At 35.4% G+C, this 27,449-nt stretch overlaps 1 long non-coding RNA gene across 3 annotated transcripts; it reads right to left on the bottom strand.

Moving 5' to 3' along the window:
* Nucleotides 1-779: 779 nt before the first annotated feature.
* Nucleotides 780-27,449, bottom strand: LOC141520842 (uncharacterized). Of its 3 annotated transcripts, none has more exons than XR_012477772.1 (4): nt 27,397-27,449; nt 8,466-8,646; nt 7,274-7,407; nt 780-936 (listed from the first exon to the last, which is right to left on the bottom strand). It is a non-coding gene; the product is annotated as an uncharacterized LOC141520842 (long non-coding RNA). The 3 variants fall into 3 exon arrangements; XR_012477767.1 differs by lacking the exon at nt 27,397-27,449 and adding an exon at nt 18,231-18,352; XR_012477771.1 differs by lacking the exons at nt 780-936; nt 27,397-27,449 and adding exons at nt 6,828-6,982; nt 18,231-18,352.

Here is a 27,449-nt window from a genome sequence, read left to right as displayed (position 1 = left end):
CAGGTCTAGAGTTCTATCCATTGCACTGAGGAGTTGCCATATCTGACTATTATTCTATCTCTTCCTATGCCTTATCTCTTCTACATCTATTCTTAGTCATTATAGATATTTCTGCTGCCTTTATCTCTCACTACTTTGTTAGGCATTACTTCTCTTTTGATTTCATTATCTTCCTTATCTTTTAAATTATTTAGTTTTGCAAGGCAATGGGGTTAAGTGTCTTGCCCAAGATCACACAGCTAGGTAATTATTAAGTGTCTGAGACCAGATTTGAACTCAGGTCCTCCTGACTCCAGGGCCAGTGCTCTAGTCACTGCATCACCTAGTTGCCCCCTTCCTAACCTTTTGAAGGTCAACACTATACTTAGTCAATTCAACTCAATATTGTCCCCTACTTTCTAATAGTTTACTCCTTTATTCCATTATAACTCACTTCTTGCCAGACTTCAGTCTTGAATTACTCACGCCAGGGATTTCGAAAAGCTTAGTCTTGTCTGCTAGCAAAGCTATGACCTACTGGTCATAGTAGTCATCCTTACCTATGTCTTGCCATTGGACTCCAATGATCCTAGAGAAGATAATGAGGTTTATGACTTTGCATAGCTTTCCCTCACTTACATCCAATTCACTTGCAAGTGAAGACATTGTCCTACATTGTGATATCAATGATCCTCTTTGAGAACAAAGGACAAATAATAATAACCAACACAAATATACAACCAACACAAATAATAATAACCAACAACTCAGACCCAGTCCTACTTGTCTTATTGGCTCAATTCACTTCTAGAATGGGGTCCAGTTACCCATGGGGCTGCACTGATAGATGAAGTTCAGCTGTTTTGAAATCCTGATATGAAGCTCTGATGGTGCTCTGAACCCTTTGAAGTTCACAAGGTTACAACCTTGTCCTTTCCACCTCTGGTATTCTTTCACCTAGGGCAAGAAAGAAAACAAATGAGGACAGAAGCAATAGAAGAGCCATGTGTTCATGACTCCAATATGACTTGGGTGTGAAAGGTACTGGTACTAGTTCTCTCAATAACCATAGGATCATATCCTGGTATCATCACATCAGTCAAGACTACAGCAGCTCATCTTCAGAGGAGACTGGGAAAAAGGGGTGAAAAGGACCCAATTACTCCCTAGGGAGTCTTTTTATGTAAACCCAGACCTGACTTAACAAACAATCAAAGGGATTTCATTATGGTTGCTATACCCCAAGAAAAAACATAACTACACCAAAATAGGTTAAAAAAGGGGAATGGAGAAACTTCTACATCAAGAGATACAAAGCAGGTCTACAGTCTTAAATTTGGTTAAATGATGATTAGATAAATAAAATATGATAAAAACTCTTTAAAATTATGCTTTATAGATACATGTTGAGCCATAGCTAGGAATTCTGGTACCTGAGACAAAGGTGGTTGAGTTAGGTATAGGGGCTAAAAGATAGTTTAAAAAAAAGGAAAAGATGGGATGGAAGAACCCATTTCCCAATGGGAAGTCCCAAAATGCTGAGAATAGGGAAGTATAGGAATGTATAGTTTGGACCAGTAGGATGCATCCTGCCAAACAGCTCCTAGATGAAGAAAAGAAAATTGGCAGGCAGGGAATACAGTTATAGAATTTGATTCCATTGACAATGAATTAGGGTCCCAATTTGTTCACATCCCCTCCAACATTCATCTCTACCTATCTATTATTTTGACCTAGTGGAGGTTAAGAGATACTCAACATTGTTTTAATTTGCATTTTGCTAATCAGTACTTATTTTAAGCAGTTTTTATATATCTATAAATTAGATTTCTTGTTTGGAAAATTTACTGGTCATATCCTTGGACCATTTTTTCAATTGGGGAATGACTTGTATTCTTATGGATTTGACCATCTCCAGTTATCCCGATCCATTTCTGGCCTCTGGACCCAGATGACTCCGGAGAAGAAAGTCAGGCTACTGACTTTGCCCAACACCCTCTCATTTAAATTCAAATCATTTGCATGTCATGGCATCACCTCCTGTTATTATGATCTTCTTTGAGAACAAAGGACAAACAAAAAAAATTCAGATTTGAAAATTTCATTATATATTTTGGATATGAGTTCTTCATTTGATAAACTCACTATGAAATTGTTTCCCAATTTTCTGTTTTCCTTCTGATCTTGGCTATATTTGTTTTATTTGTACAAAACTTTCTAATTTATTATAAACAAAATTATCCATTTTACACTTAATTTTCTCTTTCCTTTTATTTTTTCAAAAATTGTTCACCTATCCATAAGTCCGATATGTGTTCTGTGTTCTTCTAATTTTTTCATAAAATTTCTCATTATATCTAGACCATATATCTATCTTTACTTTATCTAGATAAATGATTTAAGTTATTGGTTTATACCCAGTTTCTGCCATATTGCTTTTAAGATTTTACATTTTCCCAAATAATGAATTCTTATCCTCAAATCTTAAGGCTTTACACTTGCTGAATACAAAGTTGTTGTATATTATTATGTCATTATGATTTTTGTGAATTGATCCAATTACTTAAGATTGTTGATCCAATCATTTAGAATTTGGAATTATGACCAAAGAATTATTAAATTACCGATATATCATTTGTCTTGACAATGACAGTACTTGGTCTATTTCTGAATATAATTAGGGGAAAAAGGAAAAAACCTGTATGTTCAAAAAATTTTATAGCATCTCTCTTCATGGTGGCAAAGAACTGGAAATTATAGGGATGCTCATCAATTAGGGAATGCCTACATAAATTGCAATATATAATTGTGTTGAAATACTACTTTGCTATTAGAAATGAGGAGCTCAATAATTTTAGAAAAATATGAAAAGGTTCATGCAATAATAAATAGCGAAAGGAATAGAAGCAAGAGACCATTGTAATCAGTATCAGTAATATTGTTATATGAATGACTTTGAGTGAATAATTTATTTTGATTATTATAAATGCCAAAAGTAATTATAAAGGCCATAAGAAGAAAGATACAATCTACATCCAGAAAAGCGAACTTTTATAAAGGAGTATGTATAGAATAAATTTACAGATATATGCAGATATATGTATAAGTATGTGTGTGTGTGGTAAACACACACATTTGTGTCTGATGGTGGCCATTTCTGGCAGAGAGAGAAAAAAAAATTCATATAATGTCTATTTGGGTGGAATATCAGGTTGTGTATAGTATATTTTTAGTTTCATGTGCAGTCATCTTTTTTATTGCACTATGCTATGGAGATACTTTTTCCATAATTTTTTCCATAATTTTTTATTCCATGAATAAAAATAAAATTTTAAAATATCAAATAGAGTTAATCCCTAGTTTAGCATCAAAGTTAAAATTAAGAAATTTAAAAATGGCAATAGAGATAATTTAGTTTTAAACTTCATTTAACATTTTGCATTTATTTACTTGAGTACACATGTTTTCATTATTAGAATATATAAGCTCCTTGAAGTCAGGAGTTGTTTTATTTTTTCTCTTTGAGGAGAGAGAGCTGAAAACCTTCAGAAAATAACAACACTATTTATTCCAAGATTGTCATGGAGACAAAGACTCTTCTTTTTTAACCATTTTCCTTTTTTGTTATTATGAATATTTCCTTAAAACATGAACAGAAAAAGAGAATATTTTAATTTAAAAATATTCTGAGCTTAGCAAACAAAAAGAGCAATTCCGCATACAAAAATAGAACAAAAAGATTGTATATGAAAATGCTATGTGAATTTTTTTCATGTATATAGTAAATTCAGCAAATAAATGCAAATAGTCACTTGTTTCTTTGTGTTTCCTTCTACTATTTTTTTTGTCCTATACAACTAAAAATGCTTTGATGACTGTATTTGTTTCTTTTGGGGGGGCATGTTGGGGGCAACACTATAATTAAGCACAATGTCTTTACTACTTATTTTCATTTAAAAACAGGAAAAAAGAAAATCGTGGTAACATACACACAGAGAAGTAAAGCAAATTTCCATATTGTTATTTTTCTGAAAAACTGTATTATACAGCATCTGGAGCCCATCATCTCCTGTCATGCTTCAACTTAGTTCAGGAAAACTGCTTCTAAAGTAATGAATCTGGGGAACATAGCAATCTTCTAGGACACAGAATATCCCAGATCCCACATGCATTCTTAGAGACATAGCAATCTACCAGGCCATGGAAAAGATCACCTCCAGACCATCCAATTAAGAACTGAACAGAGGGACTCTAAAAATCCTGTAGAGATCACTGGATAAATAAGTTGCAACAAGTAGAAAATGCAGGGCAATGAACAGAGCACAGGCTCCGCAACTTGGAAGACAGGCCTAGCTTTCTTTGCCTGAGCTCCAATGTACCCAAATCTTCCATAATGCCCATGACTACAGGATAGTTGATCATTCTTTTCTTCTTCTTCTTCTTCTTCTTCTTCTTCTTCTTCTTCTTCTTCTTCTTTAGTTTTTGCAAGGCAATGGGGTTAAGTGGCTTGCCCAAGACCACACAGCTAGGTAATTATTAAGTGTCTGAGGTTTTATTTGAACTCAGGTACTCCTGACTCCAGGGTCGGCGCTCTCTCCACTGTACCACCTAAACACCCCTATCATTCTTTTCTTCAATGGTAGAAAAAAAAATTTTTTATTTCTTTTTTTGTAATGTGGGAGGAGAGTAGAATGGTGAGAAAATAGATTTCTGGCTATTTAAAAAACTAAAAAAAGTTGAGAGGTTATTAAAGATGTGGAATTTTGCATGTACTTTGAAATGAGGTCCTTGTATTATTAGTTTTATTTAACTTCTATTTTGTACTTGTATTTGTAAACCTCGTGAAGTGATAGTAATCTGTAAATATAATACAAAAACAAAAGACATCAATAAAACATTTTAAAAATTAAAAAATAATCATAAGGAGCAACCTAGCCTCTTGAGTCTAGGAGGATTAGGAGATTAAGTACGAGTTTTCAGTTGATCATTCCTGGAATGAGTGTGTCAAGGAATCCCTAATAATAAAGTTTGCTGTAAATTTTTACTAGGAAATGAGATTAGTCCTGACTTTTAATGAAAATCATATTGCAATATTAAGGAGATAAGAGAGTAACACATTTTCTTATTCCAGTTGTCATTACAAAATTCAGTCACCATAATGAAAAGGAGTAGCTCCTTATCCTATACTTCATTTACACCGATAATCTGTATCTGAGGCTAAATGATTGTTTAGGGTTATAGGAAAAGGAGGATCAAATGTTTAGATTCTACTGATGAGCTCATCTATTGATCCTATTTAATTTTCAACCTTATTCATAGTAACATAGATTTAGAGCTTGAAGAGTTCTTAGAGGCTATTAAGTCCAATCTTATACTTTTTACAGATAAGGAAACTGAATAGGAAACAAAGAGGTTAAGTGATTTGCCTAGGATCATGAAGTTGGTAATTAATTGGGGTGAGTTCAGAATCCACTACCTCATTTGCCCAAGATTAACCAATCCTCTACTACAAGCACTTACTAGCTTGTTTAATTAAGAGAGTGACCTGGGAACAAATTTTAAAATAAGATGCCTGTTTGGAGAAAGGTAATAAAATTAGAAAGATCTGAGTTCAAATTTTGTCTCCTACTCTTAGTAGTTGTGTGACCTTGGACAGGTCATTTAACTATATTTGCCTCAGTTTCCTCATCTATAAAATGAGCTGAAGAAGGAAATGTCAAACTAGTCCAGTATTTTTGCCAAGGAAATTCCAATTGGGGGTCACAAAGAATCAGGCATAATTAAACAACTACTGATTTCTCAAGATATCACACCACAGGAAGCTTTTATCTGAAGGCATCCTTCCACCTCAACAAACTTTGTTTATACAAAAGGTACAGGATAACAACCATCTTAGAAAGAGCAAGTTGGGGTGGCTAGGTAGCGCAGTGGATAAAGCACCGGCCCTGGAGTCAGGAGTACCTGGGTTCAAAATTGGTCTCAGACACTTAATAATTACCTAACTGTGTGGCCTTGGGCAAGCCACTTAACCCCATTTGCCTTGCAAAAAAAAAAACTAAAAAAAAAAGGAAAGAGCAAGTTACATATGGGGGGGCCGAAGAATGAAAAATAGTGGCATATTATGGTGATCCAGGGATCAAACCAGGTAAGGGTTGTATTGGTAAGGCATCAGAGGGGTTGACTCAGATCTAATGGTGTGAAGTAAGGTTCTTAATGCTATTTGTTTCAGAGAGAAGGTTCCTCAAAGGTATTTTCTGCTATATTTTAAGATATGCTAATATAACAAATTTATTATCTCAAGGATACAGACTGTTATAGACTTTTATAGACTATATGCAGATTACAGACTGTTAGCAATTGACCAGAGAGGAATAGCAGTAACCAGAAAAGAAGAGATGAGTGTGTAGGGTAAACCTTGATTATAGAAGAAAAAGGATGGGTAGGCAAGAGCTATATAAATATGTTCTAAATTATTATCATAAAAATAAATGGAAAGAAAGGTGACACATCTGTGACTAATGGTTGAATGGCACTTAGAGAGGTATGGGATAGAAGATCAGGGATGTGCAATTGAGGGGTGGTAGCTGAGGTACAGTTGAGCCTCACCTCTGCCTCACCTGGCACCCTCTCACTGTAAGTCCCTGGTAGAAGTGAAGCTGGTAGAGAGGAAAGAAAGAAAAGATGGGTTGGGAGGGAAGGGAAAGAGAGCAGTGTTATCCTTAATGAATACAATGCCCTTTGGCCCCAGATGAATCCAAAGTGGTCTTGGGCAACATACACATTGGGATCTCATTCCTTTAGTTTTCAGCTGAAGCTTTGCAGGTACATAGAAGCTTTTAGAATAATCATTCTTAATGTATGTGCCCATTTACTGATGCTAGCTGTGGCACAAATAACATATAACTTATGTTTGCCATTACTTGTATTGGTCTCCCAAGTCTCCCATAATGTTATCAAGTTAGATTTTTGGTGTGCCACAAATCTTCATTCAAATCAATGTGGTCTGTGATCAAATAGAAAAAAGTTTGAGAATCATTTAAATGATTTTAAATATCTTTTGAAATTTTTATTTATTTTTAATTTACAGAATTTAACAAGCATTTTCATAAATAATATAAAAAAGACAATTGCATATAAAACTATAAATATAATATACTACTTGCTATTCCTTTTAAATATACTAAGAAAATTATAGTACAAAATTTTTCTTTTTTTCTTCCCTCCCTCCCTACCCCCATATCCCCACACAGAGATGATTATCATTAGAAACAAATAAGTATATGTATATACATACATCAATCTATTGATATATATGGAATATGTGAGTAAAATTATTTTATCCATGCTTCTATTTATCAATTCTTCCTCTGGATTCAGATAGCATCTTTCTTTATATGTACTTTATGTTCATTTTATCCCTTTATTGTCCTGTGAAAGCAAGGAGAATGAGAAAATTACAGATGTCATCACTGTCTTCATGACTAAAATGCCATCTATGACATTTTGGAATCTTAACATTTCATTAGGTAGCCTGCATTTGCTTAGACACACCACTGAGCCTCCTTCATTGGTTTGTTTTTTCTTTTTTTCTTTTTTCTTTTCCTCCTGCTGGTGAGAAAGACTAAGCCTCCAAATACAAATTCTTACAAATTAACTTCCTTTCATTTATCCATCACCTATGTCCTTTTAATACCCACATCTGTTGCTCAGTATTGTGTAATCTTGGGTAAATCCCATAACATCTTTCTACAATGTTTGCCTTGTCCATAAAACGAGGGGCTAATCTAAATAGCCTCTCCAGTCCCTTTCAGTTCAAGATCTGTGGTCTTATAATTCCAAGAACTTTCTAGAGGCTGGGAGAAGAAATTGTAAATTTCTGTAATTTTTGTAAATGGTCTGGTGACATTGTTTATTATTAAAATTCTTAGAATGATGCTTTGACTTCAACTATAATATTTGGATAGCATAAGAGAACAGTAAAAAACAAATTATAGTTCTTCCTTCAATAAATAACAATAGCATTAATTAGCATCTTCCTATGACTGTGACTCAGTAATTATCTTAATCTTGAAATATTAGGGAGATAATATAAAAGATCATTTAATAACAAGAATTGCTATGTTTATTTTTTTAAATCAATATACAGATAAATACCTTGCATTTTTTATTTGCAGAGAGTATAAATTTTATTCAAATTGATTGCTAAAAAAATAATAATCCAAAGACACCAGATGTGGACACATGCACTAAAAATGTTTTTGTCATACTGAGATTTTGATGCAGAAAAATATTTGCTCATATACATTGATATTCTTTAAAGATTCTCAGATCAATAAAAATAAAACCAAAATATCATCCATAAGACCTATCACCTACTCTTTACAGTCCTTGGGCTGGGCAGTCCTCATGTTGGCTATTTGCATGTCTAGGTTGTGCTGAGGTCAGTGGAAATAATCTGAAGGTGAATGAAGGAATCCAATATTTACCTAAAAGCTGATAATATTATTGGTGCTAAAGATGAAACAGTAGATTTCCATAAACCCTCTCAGGTCTTTGCACCTTATTGAATGAAGCTCCTTTACAACATTCTTGCATTTCAGGGCCTTCTTCAAAGCTTCTGAATTCTGAGTAGGACATTGTCTTTAGGCAAGAAGCATGTTGTGAAAGCTGAACAAAACAAAATAAAACAAAGAAGCCATTCATTTGGCTTATTTCTCAAAAAGGTTGAGGAGTGTTGCAAATTGCTTGGACTTGTACTCCCAAATATGATGTGCTCATACAGATGTGAAGTGGCACTGTGAAAAGTTAGAATTTCACTCTGGCAATATGGAAGCAATTTTCATTCTCTGGGGACTATGGTGTATGTGTTTATAGTTCTGGCAATGTCATCTGGTAAGTCTAGCAACAGGAAACAGGTTTAGAAATTATCAACTGTCCTACAGTCTGATTATTTAGGAAGATGAAGAAACTTATAATTGTGTTCTTGGAAAATCATGGAGAATGGGAATAATCAAAAGGACACTATCAAAGGAAAGTTAGGAAGGAGGAAAATTGATTTCAGGGTTGACTTTTCATTGAAGAATTGAGAATTGAAGAAACTGAGGATCTTTTTACATACTGCAGAAAGGCAAAATTAAGTGCCATTAATCCTGAAAAAATCACTCTCCCTCTAGGTTACTTGTTACTTCTATTAATAAGTTTTCATTAAAAAAAAAAGAAAAAGATGAAAGAAGTTTTTACTGAATGTCCACTTTTTGCCAAATACCACACTAGATATTGGAGCACAAAGACAAAAATGAAATAGTGTCTGCCCTCAAGGAACTTATCGTCTGTTTCTAAGTACTATGAGTCTTTACTATGAGTCCAAGACTATGAATCTTCATTTTGTTCAGCCTTCTTTTATTTCAGGGAATTGAAGAATGAATTGACCACTAATTGTGATATTTTAAGATATTTTCAATTGTAAATTTAGATTAGAAATAAATCCCAAAATCTTCTTTTGGATGATCAACTTGGAGAAGAGTCCTAGATGTAGAATTCATGACCAGTGACTATCTAGACTCCCTTTGAAGACCTCCATTAAAAGGGAACTAACTCCCTGCTACATCTCATCAATTCTCCTTTGCAGTTACTAGACCACAACTTTGGAAGTTTTTTGTTTGTTTGTTTGTTTGTTTTTTTGAGGTAGAAAAGCTCAGGGTTTTTATTTTACAAGCCTGAAAAATTCAGAAATTAAACTTTTTCCTAGAGAAACAATAAACTGCTTGAGGACAAGCTGAAAAACAATGGTCTAGGCAAGAATGCCTGAGGGAAAGAGAGTAAGGAAAGCAGTCATAGGAGCTGTCTGGGTTTAGACTCCAGTGAGTCTGGCCATGAGGGGAGTTTAAGCCATATTGCTCCGGTGGCACAGGCTGGGAGCACATGGTTCTAGCTTAGAGAAATGGTCACCCTGAAAAGAAGAAGAGAGAGGGATATACTCTGGAAGACCTTATTTAAATGCATTTTCATAGTGGGTTGGACAAGGGTGGTACCTGGGGAGTGGTTTAGCACCTGACTCCAGGTGGTCTCTAATACTTATGTCATAGGGACAGTCCCCCAAGGAGTGGCTAAGACACAACTCATTGTGCATTGGTTGACTTTCTACCCACTAGTCTTTCCTGTCTCAATGATGTCACCTTCAAGTCCAACATGGTCATTTTCTTGGTTCATATTCCCCCCACAACATTTTGGGACCCAAATTCATCTGGGAATTGTGAAGGTGATGAGTCTTCTGTAATTTTTTCAAAGTTGAAAGGGGTCATCATGTTCACCCTACCTATCCTTTCAGAGCCAATTTAGAGGGGAATGTATTGCATTTGAGGCAAGGTCCACAGGATGGGGGTGGTCAGGATGGGGTACCAGTTGGTTGTTATCTAGTAGAGACCACTACTGGAGCTTCATAGCTCGGAGCCTGGAGAAACAAACCTCAGAAAAAAAGATTAAGCAAACAAAACCAAAGAGAGTAATTTAACAGAGGTCTCAGTAAGGAGAAAAGTCAGGAGGTCCATAGAGAACAAAGATCATTCTCCATGATATTAAGCCAGTATCAAAATACTTTAATAAGAACATAAATTATAATAATATAGCACAGATCCATTAATAGTTGCCACATTAAATTAAATTGTAACCAAAAGCTCAAGAATGGTATAAATAAAACCAATAAATGATTTGCAATAATTTTCTGTTTTAACTCTAGCCATGTTTAGAATGAATAAAAACCTTTAGCTGAAGAATGGATCTATTTATAAACATTTTAAAATGGATCAAAGGCCATCCTTCTAATATAACTAGTCAAGATGATATTTCTTTCCCTTAAAGAAATTTGTGATAAACAATCATATCCCGATGTCACAATTCTTTTTTTTTAAAAGGCCAAGACTAAATATTTGCTTGCTGTTAAGGATTTAGAGCATGGCAGATTCAAAGATTCATTCTTATACTTGATTAATGAATACCTGGAATGATTAAAATAATTTTTTCTAAATAGCATAAAGGGACATAAAAGGACATGTTCCGGTATGTATATAGATGTCTGTTCCAGGCAGAGGTCACATAGATAATCCTGTGCAATGAACTAGTCTCCAGTTCTGCCAGGTGAGGCATTTTTAAGAGAATCCTGTCTCAGTTGATGCTGATGATCATTCCCTCAAAGGTCACCCAACATGCAGTATTGAACATCAAACCCCTAGGGCTGGTAGTTTCTTTGGCATATTGTTGTATTTTTATTTAATATACCTGATGTCAGACAGACAAATTTTAGCAATATAGCAATTTATATGTATGTATATGTATATATTATATATTGTGTATATATACTTATATATATTCCCTATAATTAGAGCTTCAGGTAGCTTCAACTCCAAAGGAATCAAAGTGCAACATGCTGTAACTATGATCAATATAAGCAAAGAGATCCAGAGACAATTTATTTATTTATTTATTTCTCTATTTATTTATTTGTTTATTTATTTAGGGGTTTTTTTTGGCAAGGCAAATGGGGTTAAGTGGCTTGCCCAAGGCCACACAGGTAGGTAATTATTAAGTGTCTGAGACTGGATTTGAACCCAGGTACTCCTGTCTCCAGGACTGGTGCTTTATCCACTGTGCCACCTAGGAGCCCCTCAGAGACAATTTATAACTAATTCTATGAATCACTGAAAATGTACCTAAGGGTTATGCTGCAAATGAAATATAATAAACAAAACTCAGGATGTAAATATACAATAATACTGAATCACATTTAGAACTAGATTAAAAAAGCAAGTTTTGGGGCAGCTAGGTGACAGTGAATAGAGCACTGGCCCTGGAGACAGGAGGACCGAGTTCAAATCTGGCCCCAAAAACTTAATAATTGTCTAGCTGTGTGACCTTGGGCAAGTCACTTAATCACATTGCCTTAAAAAATTTAAAAAACTAAAAAAACACAAGTCTTTCCAATAAACCTGTTTAATTATTAACCATACTTAAAAGAGATATAAATACAAATCATTGCTTTCAAAACCATTTGAACATTTTAGGTAACTTTAAATTTTCAACATGTGTTATTAATTTCAAATGTAACAAAACAGTTGTAGGAACAACCAGATTGCCAATTAGAGTAATACAAGAATTATTATATTTTATTAAATATATTCTTTTCATTATTATTTTATATCTAAGCCTACTGATCTATAACAACATCAGTACATTGTTTAGAAATTTCAGGGATTCCAGAGAGAGGCCATGACTTTTGATACTTCTCATTATTCCTACAGATTAGCCAATTACTAATTTCAAGATTCAACATAATAGTAACTCCAAATCACTTATATTTTGACAGAAGATAATCAAATCATTGTAGGTGCAATACCTCGAAACCTTAAATGAAGGTGAAGGGAAATTAAGGCAGTTACAAGAATTGATAACATAATTGATAAAAACTTATAAATGTCAAAGAATAAGGGAGACTATTAACCTTCTTAATCAGTAAACTTACTGAGGGTCACACACTATGAAGTTCATTATATAGGCTAAGTATTACTAAGAGAAATTAACCCTTATTGCCAGGAACCAAGAAAATTAATATTACTTGAAACAAGAGCAATAACAACCAACTGACTTATGCCAGGCACTTTACCATCACATAGAGATGAAACAATAAATCACCCAATCCAGTTAAAAATTTCAAAAAAGATACATTTTCCCCCATTTTATCTTATTTTGAAAGCACATTGATACTCTAATCATGTATATACACATATACACAAATGTACATGCATACACATATATGCACACATGATCAAAGACAAAATTTTTGCAAATTGTTGACAATGTAAAATAATAAATACTATCTATCTAAAACCACCAACAAATATTATATGTAATGGGAATAAACTTGGAGCATTTCCAATAAAATCCATGGTGAAACAAGGATGCCTATTATCATTATTTCTATTCAATATAGTATTAGAAATGTTAGCAGTAGCAATAAGATAAGAAAAACAAATTGAAGGAAATCAGGACTGACAATAAGGAAGCAAAACTTTCACTCTTTGCAGATGATATGATGGTATACTTAGAAAACTTGAGAAAATCACCTAAAAAATTCCTTGAAACAATTAAATTCAGCAAAGTAGCAGGATATAAAATAAACCCACATAAATCATTTCTATAAATGAACAACAAAGCTGAAGAGCAAGAGGTAGAAAGAGAAATTCCATTTAAAATAACTATAGAAAACATTAAATACTTGGGAATCTACCTCCCAAAATAAACCCAGAAACTGTATGAACACAATTATAAAACACTTCTCACCCAAATAAAGTCAGATCTAAATGAATGGGGAAATGTCAAATGCTTATGGTTGGGTTGAGCTAATATAATGAAAAAAACAATTCTACTCAGTGTCATACCAATCAAACTACTTTACTGAGCTAGGAAAAACAAAATTCATCTGGAGCAACAAAAGGGCAAGAATAACAAGGGAACTGATGAACAGAAATATAAAGGAAGGTGGCCTAGATCTACCAGATATAAAACTATAATATAAAGCAGCAGTCATCCAAACTGCCTGGTACTGGTTAAGAAATAGAGTAATGGATCAGTGTATAGGTTCAAAAGAAACCATAGTTAGTAACTATAGCAATCTACTATTTGACAAGCCCAAAGACATCACCTTTTGACAAAAATTATTGGGAAAACTGGAAAATGGTATGTTGAAAACTAGGCATAGATCCACATCTCACACCCTATATCAAAATAAGATCAGAATGAGGACAGGATTTAGACATAAAGACATGATAGATAAATTAATAGATCGTGAAGTTATCTATCAGATCTTTGGAAAGGGGATAAATTTATGACCAAACTAGAATTAAAGTACATTATAAACTTCAAAATGAATGATTTTGACTATATTAAATTAACAGGGTTTGCACTAATAAAATCAGTGTTGTCAAAATTAGAAGGAAAGCAGAAAGCTGAGAAACAATCTTCACAACTAAGAGTGCTGATAAAGGTCTCAATTCTAAAATGTATAAAGAATTGCATCAAATTTATGAGGTCACAAGTCATTCCCCAATTGATTAATGGTCAAAGGATATGTACAGAGAGTTTTCAAATGAAGCTGTATATAATCAGATAAAAAATGCTTGCAATCATTTTTGATTAGAGAAATGAAAATTAAAACAACAATGAAGTATCATCTCACACCTATTAGATTAACCAAGATGAGAAAAAAGGAAGATAAGCAATGTTGCAGAGGATGTGGGAGGATTAGGAAATTGATGCATTGCTGTGGAGTTGTGAACTGATACAAGACTTTCTGGAGGGCAATGTGGAAATGTGCCCAAAGAACAATAAAAATATTCATATCTTTTGACTCAACAATTATAATTCTATGGCTATATCCAGAAGAAATTTTGAAAAAAGAGAAAAATCCTTCGTGTTTGAAAATATTCATAGCAACTCTTTTTGTAGTGGCAAAGAATTGGAAATTGAGGGGATGCCCATTAATTGGGGAATGGCTAAACAAGTCATAGTACATGAATACCATGGAATACTGTTGTTCTATAAGAAACCATAAATGGTCAGACTCTAGAGAAGCATGAAATGACTTACAGGATTTGAAGCTGAGCAAAGGGAACAGAACAAAGAGACAAAGTACACATCAACAACAATATTGTGAGATGAATAAACTTGTTGGAAGCAGCTCCTCTCAGTAGTTCAGAGATGAGGACAACTGTATTAAACTGGTTATGGACAATGTTATCCCCATCCAGAGGAAGAAAAAAAAAACACACACAACAACAACAACAACAACAGCAACAACAACAACCCTTCAGAATCTGATGAACACTTTATAAAATTCATCTGTAATATATCTCTTTCCCTCAATCCTAATTCCTCATACTAAAAATAATTGATACTAATCTGTAAACATGTCTATCAAAATATGTATGTACAGGGACGCAGGTGGGGCAGTGGATAGAGCACTGGCCCTGGGAGTCAGGAGTACCTGAGTTCAAATCCGATCGCAGACACTTAATAATTACCTAGCCCTGTGGCCTTGGGTAAACCACTTAATCCCAGTGCCTTGCAAAAACCTAAAAAAAAAATATGTATGTACAATGCTAAGCTGACTATTCACCACCGAGCAGAGTGGGGTGGGAAGTGAGGGTGGAAGGAAATTTTGTAACTTAAAAATAGACATGTGCATATGGATGAAAATAAATAAACAATCCATCAAACAAAATAAATAAAAGGAAAAAAGAGAAATTGTTGACTGTATTCTCTAGGCTTCTATAATTCACATAGCAAACCTTTACAATCTGATGGTAAAAGACTAAATCATTAGAGGAAACTTCAATTCATTCATTCTGTTTGTTATCAACAGTACAATTTTAAATTCCCCCAAAGTTTAGTTTGAATTTATCCTTATACAAAAAATTTAGATTATCCTGTACAGAGAATACAGATATTATAACATATCATTTGCATTCCAAACTTCACCCAAGAGAATATTCAAAATCCCAGTCTCATTGATTAAAATAAGTTGGAAACAATTTTTATCAATATTAGATTGAATTTACAATAGATTAGTTTATAGATGGAAGTATTTCACAAAAGTATTTATCACAAAGTTTCCAAATACCACTTTTTCTTGGTTAAAGTAAGATTTTATATATAAACACCTGTACTTTCAAATATAAACTATCATATTTCATAGACAAAGGGGTTCAACTTTTCTAAGTCAGATGGAACCAGAAGCAACTTATCTGATGATTGAGCTGAGCTTTTTCTTTTTTAATGAACCCAGATGGATCAAATTTTGGAGTAGTTGTACTTAATTAAAGAGATAAATGGCAAAGATGCCATTCTGTCTTTGTTTGGTTTATCTGCTAGCAAGGTGTGGCTTACTTTAAAAAGTTTTCTTTGTATGTACATATATATATATATATATATATATATATATATATATATACACATACACACACATATATTATATATATATATATATATATATATATATATAACCCTTTCTCTAGTTTAAACCTGATTTAGTCATTTGATTTATAAAGGGAAATATTGTATTTGCAGTTTAGAACAGAAGTCAAATTTTTTATACTATGATAATTCCCTAGCAAGGAGTTAAGCCCTAAAATCTTAAAATGGTTATATCCTAATTCAGATGATAATCTGTCTCTCATTGATTACTTATTAATTTGAAATTGTTCTTTTTAAAACAATTAAATGCAAAGCCCATGTGAAAAGGAGTAATAAGCATTTCAGAACTTACATTTCATTTAGACTGGGCTCAAAATGAACTCATTTCCCCCCAAACAAGAACACATCTTATACTATTTCAGATCTGGGTTACATACTACCAGAAAGGTTTCATTACTATCTTTCTAGTTAAATAATGTACAAACACACATACACACACATACACACATACACATACACATACACATAGACAAAACTTACTTTAGAATAAAGATTACATATTGGTTCATTTGTGTAGAGGGTTTTTAGGGTATCCCACCACTCCAATAAATCCCCAAAAAGTCCAGTGATCTCTCCTGGCCAGTGGAGAGGAGAAAAGGGTTGCTGGGAAGTACACAGATATCTTTGATTTAAAATAGATACTTATATATAAATGTATATTTATATTTTTATTTTTTGAATAGTAGTAATTAAGAGTGGTCAGAAAAATAATTTTAGGGTTAATTATAATTTCTTGAGGAAATTCATATTGTATATTAAGATTTTAAAGTAAAACAATAATTAAAATTCCTTGAAGTGGTTAATGCATTCTTAAGTTACCTTGCACAGACCAAATCCTGTCTGGTATCAGAATTTAGCCTTACCCCATTTCTATTAGCACACAGCTTAATGGGTTCAAATCTGAATTCCCCAGACCCAGAAAGAGTTTATATGTTAATTTTGAATTATCAGTTCCCATATAGTTCTTTTCATTTATTTTAAAGATAAAGTTAGAAAACTTCCAAACCAGAATTTGCTCTTTCAGCCATGACAAGCCCTTAATTTATAGAAACCCTTTGGGATATTCCCGGGTTTTAGGTCAGTTGGACATCCCCCTTTCCCTCCCATGGGTGGGGTTCTGCTCCAGTTAGTATTTCCTTTTAGACATTGATTGACTCAGTGATTCATTCTTTACTATCATTTAACCAATTAATACCAAATTAGTCTACAAAGGAGTCTCTAGGTAGAAGACAGAGTAAAGCCAAAAGCATAAACACATTCCTCAGACAGGTGGGCAGGCTTGCTGCAAAGCCCTAGTGATGGGAGTCAGGGTAGGTCCTCTACATGAGGGTGGACCCAAGAAAAACCATGCCCCAAACCAGGGAGAAGGTATAGGGTTCTTTTAGAATTTATCCAACATAATGAAGAAGTGCAATCAGAAGGTCACCTCAACTGGTGCAAGGATTAGTTGCTTCTGTGTCCTGGAGCATGAACCCCTCACCTGACCCTCACCACCACCTTCCCATAGAGGAGCTGATGCAACAGAAGGGAGGAGGGGAATTTTGTAAAAAGAAAGTCTCAAAGGGAGAGAAAAAAAGGAGAGAGGAGGAGGAAACAGACTGAGGCTGACAGAGTGTGAATGAGACTCGTTTCTCACTGGATCAACATAATCCGTGGCACCCAGACTATGGGATTCTAAGAGAATCCAAGAATCCACTTCTCTGAGAGGAGGGCAATCTCTGGTAGGACAGATTAGACAAATCAAGGCAGGGAATGCCATAGTTGAATAATTGTCACTCCAGGGACAAGGGGAACCAAGCCAACTCATTAAAAATAAAAACTCAGATTTCTAGCCACCCTAGTTTATTGCACATGGCCTGCCAGTCTCCCTAGGGGACAAATCCATCTCCTAAACTCTGGTTATTGAAGTCTAAATTGAACCTTCTTATTGCAAAACACAACAGATGTGAAGTGCTGGGGGTCAGACCAAGAGCTACACACTCCACCTAAAAAAGTGGGGAATCTAAATAAAACACACATGCTTGGAGGTCGAGCAAGACGTTGCAAAACTAGGGGTGCTGCAATAATGGTATCCTGTTTATTGCCTGTAATCATCTCCCCACAAACTCATACACTGCTACTTCTCCCCTGATTTCCAGGAAGTGAGAGAAGGGTAAGGAGAGAAGGCTGCCTAAAAGTCCAATTTGGTGTGATGTGAAGGAGATGGGCATGATTCAGGGACCCCTCACCTTGTAGAAGTTGAACAAGAAGGCCAGGGCCAGATTCATATCCCTTCGTGGTTTGCCAATATGATGTTGGGGAAATTGGTGGTACTGTCATAAAGATGAGAGTTCATTGCACTTGAACATATCAGGTCTAGCCCTAGAGGTAGAAAAGTTCAGGATTTTTATTTCACAAGCTTGTAAAAACTTTTTTCTTGGAGAAACAATAAGCTGCTTGAGGACAGGCAGAATAATAAAGGTATAGGTGAGAGTGCCTGAGGGAAAGAGAAAAAAGGAAAGCAGCCTTAAGAGCTGGCCAGACTTAGATTGGAGTGAGACTGGCCATGAGGGGAGGTTAGGTCATATTGATCTAGTGGCATAGGCTGAGAGCATATGGTTCCAGTTTAGGGAGATAAAGTAGTCATCTTGCAAAGAAGAGAGGAAAGAGAGTCACGTTGGAAGTCTCTAGCCCAACATCCAATTGCATTGATAAATCAGGACCCCCAGAGATCTGGCTAGATTTATCCTTCATGGATTCCAGGAAACTCCTTGAGGGGCAAGGTTCTTTTCTAATGCTATTTGAGTCATTATCCAAAAGGTTTTTGCCCCATATCAATCACTGATTATAGTTAGTATTTATTTCCCTTTCAACATTGATTCAATGATTCATTCCTTACTCTCATTTAACCAATTAATACCAATTAGGTTTTTTATTTTGTATTTCTTTTATTTTAATTTTTTTTTTCAGGGCAGATAGGGTTAAGTGGCTTGCCCAAGGTCACACAGCTAAGTAATTATTAAGTACCTGAGGTTAAATTTGAACTCAGGTACTCCTGACTCCAGGGCCAGTGCTCTATCCACTGTGCCACCTAGTCACCCCTTTAAATTTTTTTTAAGAAAAGATTTTATTTATTTTTAATTTTACAGTTTTCCACCTAATCTTGCTTCCCTCCCACCAGTGTCCAAAGAATGCAGTCTGTTAGTCTTTACATTGTTTCCATGGTATGCATTGATCTAAGTTGAATGTGATGTGAGAGAAATAATATCTTTAAGGAAGAAACACAAAGTATAAGAGATAGGAATATTACATAATAAGATAATGGTTTTATTTTTAAAATTAAAGGTAATAGTCTTTGGTCTTTGTTCAAACTCCACAAGTCTTTCTCTGGATACAAATGAATGTCAATTAGTTTTTACAAAGGAATCTTTAGGCAGAAGATAGAATGAGACCAAAAGCATAAATACATACCTCAGTTAGATAATGTGGACTTAGAGTTAAGAAAATCTGAATTCAAACTCTCTAGCAAGCTCATCTATAAAATCAGTATAATAATATCACCTACCTCCCAAAGATGTTGAAAGGATCAAATGAAATGACCTGTGCTAAGGGATTTGCAAATCACAACCCACTCTGTAAATGTTAATTGTGATTAAAAATCTATATTCTTTCCTGCATTCCCAAACTGTTATACCACCTTAGTCCTTGGAAAGAGTAGATTAATATTTAAAATGGCTACCACTATACATCAACTCCACAAGGTTCACTCCCCAAAAGCAGCATTGCTTTCTCGAGGAGTCTCTCTCTTTTGAATTATTGATGTTCCACTGCTAGGCTGGGTCAGACAGGTTACTCCTAGTTCCTGGCAAACATTGGCATGATCCCTTACCCAGGACCCCCTAGCAGCTCATCCAGCCTTTGCACCCAAGGGACTAGTCACCTCTATGATGGGTTTCTGACTTTTTGTAGATTACAAGTTTGTACTCTTTAATCTAAGAACAAGAAATAATAGACACAGCAGAGACAGAAGCATCATCTCATGGTAACAATGTCACTGGTATGGGTGAGATTTCAAGACTTCTGTCCCTCCTAGAGATTCAAGGCAACCAACCTTTCCTCCTCATTCAACCAGACAGAAAAGAACTTGTTTGGATCCTTGTGGGTCAGACTCAGAGGGAAATTGAAAAGACTTTCCTCATCATGTGGCTAATGGGAGGGAGGTGTGGGATGGGGTGGGGAAGGGTGAAGAAGCCAAAGAATGCTGAAATATGTCTCTGAAAACCCACATGGAGATTGCATCAGTTGATTTCATTGCTTGGGCTCATGAGAGCTGACCATCATTATTAAACATACACCAAACTGATATCAGCCTCTTGGAAATTCCCACCCTCTAAATGACATTTAAAACTGGAGAGCTTCGAAAAAAAGTGCTCACTTGTGTTTTTTTATGCATTTAAATGCAAAGATATTCAAAGCAAACTACATGTGGCAGTCTGGTTTAGTGAATACAGGCAAGAACTGAGAGATTATAGAATGTGAGCTACTCTTTGCCTTGGTATGGCTTTAACTCAGTTCAGCATTTTCTTCTCTTAGATGTCTAGCACTTGGTTGGGCAGAATAGGAGAATCAATGAATTATAAGGGCAACTAGGTGACTCTGTGAATAGAACACCGGCCCTGGGATCAGGAAGACCTGAGTTCAAATCCAATCTCAGATTCTTGACTCTTACTAGTTGTGTGACCCTGGGCAAGTCACATAACCCTGGTTGCCTCACATTCAGAGCCATCCCCAGTCATCCTGATTCATATCTAGCCGCTGGACCCAGAAGGCTCCAGACAAGAAAGTGAGACTGGTGACTTAGCATAGCATCCCCTCACTAGAATCCAATTCATGTACTTGTCATGGCATCACCTCCCTGATGTCTTCACCTTCTTTAAGGACAAAGGAAAAGCATCATCACCATCATCATCATCATCATCATCTGCCCTGTACTTAAGGAATTAATAATTTAGTTGACAGGTGCATATTGACAGCAAGTTGTATGATATAATATACATGTACAATCTCAATGTATAATTATTAATATACATAACTTTCATCCTCATGTAAGAGAAAGTGGATTCAAAGTAAGTATGTATTTGTCTGTATTCAGTCTCTCATAGAGCTAGGAAGTAGTCCAGTGCTATTTTCTCTGTTTATGCATGGGAACATTTAGCAAGCTGCAAATAGGTAAATCATAGAGTGGATTACACATACATAGCAGAGAATTGTAAAATTTTTTGAATTTTTAGGACTTGCATATTTTAGAACTGTTCACAGATAGGGAACTCTCAGATTTGTAGAATAGAGAACTGCTGGCAGTTGTGAAACTCTATGAAGATATGTGATCCTACCCTCTTTGTATTGATGGCAAGAAAATTCCAAATCGGTAGGTCATATAGGTATTTGAAAGAGATCCTGGGGAATGATTGTATCACTTTTCTTTACATGGTTAAGTGATATAAAGAAAAGCATGGCAGCAGACAGCAACATATATGTTTATTTGGAGCTAGGTTGGGTTCTGAGCCAGAACCAGTCATAGGAGAGAATTCCTCTTTTACTGAAGAAATGTATGTTTCCTAATATGCAGGGAAAACTGGGCTCATGATGAATCTCTGATTTATTGTTTTCTCTCTCTTTTATATCTGGGAAATAACAATTACAAGGAATATTCTCTAGGAAACAGCCTGGCAGACTTTGTTTTCTACCATTTCAAAGATTTGCTTGGGCAGAGCCTTAAACAAAATTGAGCCATGAACCAGTTAAACTAATAAACAAACAGAAATAATCAACTGTAGTAACTGCAAAAGTTTGCTGCCCAAACTCAGATGTAAATATAAATAGCATATCATTTGTGTTATTTCCCCCAATTCACACTCAGGGGTTAGGTGCCCCAAGGGATAATTGCCCCAAGTTCAAGGTACTCTTATTCCCAAAATTATAGCTCATGAGCCACCCAATTTCCATCCTCAATGCATTTATAGCCAATCACCAGTCAGAGGGACAACTCTGTTAGGTGGAACAATGACTGTAGTAACTGTCCTAGAGTCAGGAGGAGCGGGGTCCAAATCTTGATTCAGACACTTTACATTTATTAGCTGTATGACCTTGAGCAAATGACTTAACTCCATTGTCTAGCCAAAAAAAAGAATGGAGACCAGTCAGAGGACATAATTACCCCAAAACACTACTTGTATAGTAATTTCAATAGCTTTAAAACACTTGGGAATCCCTCTCACAAAAATACGTTTAATAAAGTGTGAGTACCACATAGAAGTTACAAGAGAGGAACTCTCACCCATGGCAGGCCCTAATGTCTTTTCTCTTCTCATGGTATCTGCATGACTATTTATATTGGAAGAATTGCTCTTCCCAATCTCCTGGGTTTGTTTCTTACTTTGTGTTTTGCTTGCAGTCTCAGTTCTGAGGCCTTCCATCTCCAAAAAAGATCATTTCCCCAAGTACCAGTCTCTGTCTATGTCTCTGTCCCTTTATCTCTGCCTCAATTTTTCTGTCTCTCTGTCTCTATTTCTCTGTCTCTCTATCTCTATTTCTCTGTCTCTATCTCTCTGTTTATCTCTCTTTCAGACTCTGTCTCTATCTGTATCTCTCTCTGTCTCTGTCTTTCTCTGTCCCTCTTTGGATTCCAAATCTGTTTTCTCCAAGAGTATATAAAAGGTCAGTTGGAACAATCAATGAACAAGCATTTATTAAAACAAAAAAACTGAAACAATTCCTACCCTCAAAGAGAATAGCAACAAAATCCATTTATTTCCTGGGCAGAAAATAACAAAATAATCTCAGGATCCAACTGAGCTGATATTTCATTCCATTAAATGTCCAACTTTAGGTAAATCATTCAGCCTGAATAGATGTTTTATCAGCAGAAAATTCAGAGTAATTAGGGATTTGTCCTATTATTACACAAATTTTAGTCTTAGCCACATCAGAAATTTCTTGAAATCCCTTGAGGCTTTTTCAGATATGGGTGCTTTAAAAATACTTGCTTATTGTGTTTTATGATGTTATTTTCTGCTAATAGCACTGACATTTCTCTGTAGCCAGATAAAAAGGTTGTTTGTGCCCGCAGAGATACTGTGTGGGGGTAAGAGACAGAGAAGGCTCAAATAACCCAGTGTAGACAAATAATAATCTATAGTTTGTACTGGGTATTTTCATGCTTTTTCTAGCTGTCTCTGATTTTCTACTTACTCATAGATAGGATAGGGACTAGTTTTGACAGGGAAAGCTGTGCAAAGATGTTTTTGCCATCTGCTAAAAATATTTTTGGATTTTCTCCACACAAAGGCTTATTAAAAATATTTATTAAACCTCAACTATGTATTAATTTTTCTTGAGGTTATGACCTAATTTTTTTTTTCCTAAAAAGAAGAACCAAAATAAAATTGCATTGAGGATGGAAAAGATTGTTACTTCATTGACTGTGTTATTCTTGATACTGTCATTATACTATATATGTTGGCAAATGAAGATTGAAAACTCCTTGAGGGTCTGGGCTGGATTGACTATTTCTTGAATATCTACAATAAAGAGAGTATAGTATAAAGTTCAATAAATGTGCTAAAGAATTCACTGCTTCTACTTACAAAATAAATATGCTGTTATAAAAATGTTTTGTGTATAATTTTACATATTTATATGTGTAACTGTGCACAGGCATGCATATATGATGTGTGTTCCTCTTGAATCATAGATTTAGATCTATAAGCAATCTTGGAGGTCGTCCAGTCTACTCTTCTTCCCTCAATTTATAGATTAGGAAACTGACATCCAAAAAGGTCTTTTCTTTATCACTTCCACTTCTTAGAATCCTTATTTTCTGATTCAGGTCAAACACCATCTTTGACAGACTGCCATTCCTGGTTTCTTCCAACTGTCTAACGTCCATCTACTATGGATAAATTTACTATGGACAAAGTTTTTATGTCCCTAGTTATGTAAATGTTGTTTCTCTCATTAAGTAAGCACCTTGAGGACAGAACCTATTTTTTCTTTTTCTTTGTATATAGTTAGTGCTTAGCACAATTCCTGTAACTTTTAGGTACTCAATAATTTTTCATTTATTGATTGATAGGTAACAGAGAAAGGTTTCAAACCCAAATATTCTAGTTTCAAATTCAGACTTCTTTCCCATGCTTCTTCTTCTATCTTAGCTCTCCAGTGAAATGGTAGGAGTTTTGAAGAGAGGTAAATGCTATACTTCAAGTACCAATCAGAAAGAATTTCAAGGAAGAAGATTTTGGGTTCTCATGAGGGAAAAACAACAACAGCAGCAATAACAACTTCCTAACTCTTAGAGCTATCTGAAAGTGAAATGGGCAACCACAGGAAGTAATTATTTCCTATTCACTAGGCGGTCAATCAGGCAGGAATAGGATGTCCACTTGTCAGGAATAGTACAGACAGTATTCATTCATGAGAAAGTTTGGACTAAATGAACACTGAGATCTTTTCCAACTCTGGGATTCCAAGTTTCTATATATTCTAGTATCTCCTTTTCCATCCCAGAGACTGGCACAAGGCTGATCACATTAGTATTCAATAAGCCTTTTGTTGATAGACTAATGTTGACTGGCTGTCTCTTTGACAGATTGTCCAGTAATTTGCATCATACAGTAGAAAACCACATTAAGGTTGTGTCTACTTGGCACCCACACAAATTGAGTGTCATGTAAGTAGGGGGATTTTTTTTCTTAGTCCAAACATTTTTTAAAATTCAAATTCATTTTTATTTAACATACTCAAACCAACTTTAATAACTATGCAATAGTCTGAAAGTGCAATCGTAAGAGCATGAGCTTTTCTGTTTTTCTAGGCTAAAATCTGACAGAACAAGAATATATGAATGATTTTTGCATGTCAATAGAAGAAGCATTTGTATAGGTAATAAAAAATTGTAGATAATATGTACCCACTCTTAATCAGTTGCTGGTACTAAAAGGGCCTCACAGAAGAATTAGACTAGGCAGTCAGTTCTGAAAGTAATAGTTCTTTTCTTTGCCATGTTTAAGGGAAGTTCATATGGTTTAATAGAACCATTCAAAGATGCAAAAGTCTTGGACAACAAGAAGTGGCACTAAGACATCATATTGAGCACCTCTTTTGAAGGGAACATTATCAATCCCTCCAAATTATGATAAATCATGAGTTCCTTCACATAGTGACCACAACTCTGTCATTTCCAAACTAGGACTGAGAAGAGATAGGGAAGGAATTCAATAAGTGTCCTTAAAAGAGACGGGGATATAATGGTCTTCAGACCATGACAAGAAGAATGTGTCCATAGTGGTTTGATATTTGTGGATCTATGCATTAGGGAATCTCATACAGATTAGAGATCTTGGCTCTAATGGCTGTGGCTGTATAGCAAAAAGGTTGCCATACCCAGTCATGCAGTATGATGGGGAATGTATTTCTCACTTCTTGCTTTCTTTAACTCCAATGGTAGCTACAAGCACATGGCAGTGGGCAGTGGATGGCCAAATCTGAGTTTTGGACACTTGTTTCTTTTGTTTCTGAATATAAACCAATGATCAATGATCCTGAGAAATAGATGTTCTAAGCCCTGGCAGGATTGTAAATCAAGTCAAGAAGCATTTATAAAGCACCTTCTTGATGCTTCATGATTTATTGTGGTAGAACTAGGGAACAGAAAGAAAGGCAAAAGACAATCCCTGATCTCAAAAAAATTACAGTTTAATGAGGGAGCCCACATACAAACCGCTTAGTATAAATTCAATATCTATAGGATAAATTGGAGGAAATCTCAAAATGATTCAGGGAAGCCAGGAGGCAGAAAGGAAGAGGGAGAACCTTCCAGGTACTGGGGAGAATCATTGGAAATGAACAGTCAGGATAGGGAGTGTGCTATGTGAAGAATAGCAAGGACACCAGTCCCAATGGATTGTGACATTCATGAAGGTAAGTGAAGTAAAAGAAAACTAGAAAGAGTGGAAGGTGCCAGGTTGTGATGGTCTTTAAAAACCAGACAGGGTGGACAGGTGGCTCAGGATAGAGTGACAGTCCTGGAGTCAAGAAGACTGATCTTCGTGAGTTCAAATCTGGCCTCAGACACTTATTAGCTGTGTGACCTTGGCCAAGTTACTTAACCCTGTTTGCCTCAGTTTTCTCATCTGATAAATTGAACTAGAGAAGGAAATAGCAAGCCACTCTAGTATCTTTGCCAAAAAGATCCTAAACAGGATCATGAAAAGTAAGATGCAAGTGAAATGACTGAACAACAACAAAAACAAAAAAAACCAGAGTTTATATTTGATACTTAAGGTAATAGGGATCCCCTAGACTTTGTTAAGTTGGAGGTGGAAAGATCAGACCTGTGCTTTAGGAAAATCACTGAATGGAGGGTAGGCTAGAGTGGGGAGAAATGAGGCAAAGAAATCCACCAAAAGGCTATTGCAATTTGTACAGATGTGAAGTGATGAGGGCCTGTACTAAAGGAGGTAGCTGGGGGATTGGAGAGATGGAGGTGTATATGAGAGAGGATAGGATATGAGAAAAGAAGATGAAAGGGAATCAATTAAGTATGACATTTATGTTGTGAAGCTGGATGACTGGGAAAATAGATAGTGGTGACCTTAATTGTAACAGAGAAACCTGAAAAAAGGGAAAAGTTTAGGAGAAAAGATTATTTGTCTATTTTTGGTCATTTTGAATTCAAGATGCATATGGATATCTGGTTCAAGATATCCAGTAAATAGTTGGAGATCTGAAATTAGAGGAAAGGCAAGAAGTAAGGTACAGACAAATAGATTTAAGCATCAGTTACATATATATGACAATTGAATCAATGGAAGCTGAGAAGATCATAAAGCTGGATAGTATAAAGGGGGGGAGAGAATCTAGGACCAGAACTTGGGGACCATCCATGATTAAGAAGTGTGACCTGAATAAAGATACAGCAAAGGAGACTGAAAAGAATGAGTCAGACAAGTAGAAAAAGAGCCAGGAGAGTACAGCGACCTATAGTGAAAGCCTAAAAAGAAGTGTTGAGGAAAAGAAGGTGATTATCAAAGACTGAAAGAGAGGTCAAGAAGCAAAAGGAGTGAGAAAAGCCTTAGGCTTCGCAATCTTGTCAATTCTTGAATTTGGTAGCTTCACAGTTGGGTGACGGATGACCAAGGCAATCCCTGGGAAAGTATCACTACTCCTCTAAGGGGAGACTACAATTCCAGAAGGATTCTGTCTCAGGAAGATCAGAAAGATAGTTGGAGAACTGGGCTTGCTTAAGCAAGCATACCACCCCACTGCCAGGACCTCATTGTTCCCTTTCTGGCAAGGGAGAGGGATCTTTCCTCCTCCTCTTTGCCAAAAGTCTATAGGAGGAAAAAGCAGTACCTGTTGCCATCCTGAGGTTTTGGGTTGAAAATTGTTGGAGACTGAGTCAGAAG

Source organism: Macrotis lagotis, chromosome 1 (assembly GCF_037893015.1).
Source record: "Macrotis lagotis isolate mMagLag1 chromosome 1, bilby.v1.9.chrom.fasta, whole genome shotgun sequence".
Taxonomy (NCBI): Eukaryota; Metazoa; Chordata; class Mammalia; order Peramelemorphia; family Peramelidae; genus Macrotis; species Macrotis lagotis.
Note: the sequence above shows the minus strand (reverse complement) of the source record. Positions and strands in the feature narration are given on the sequence as shown.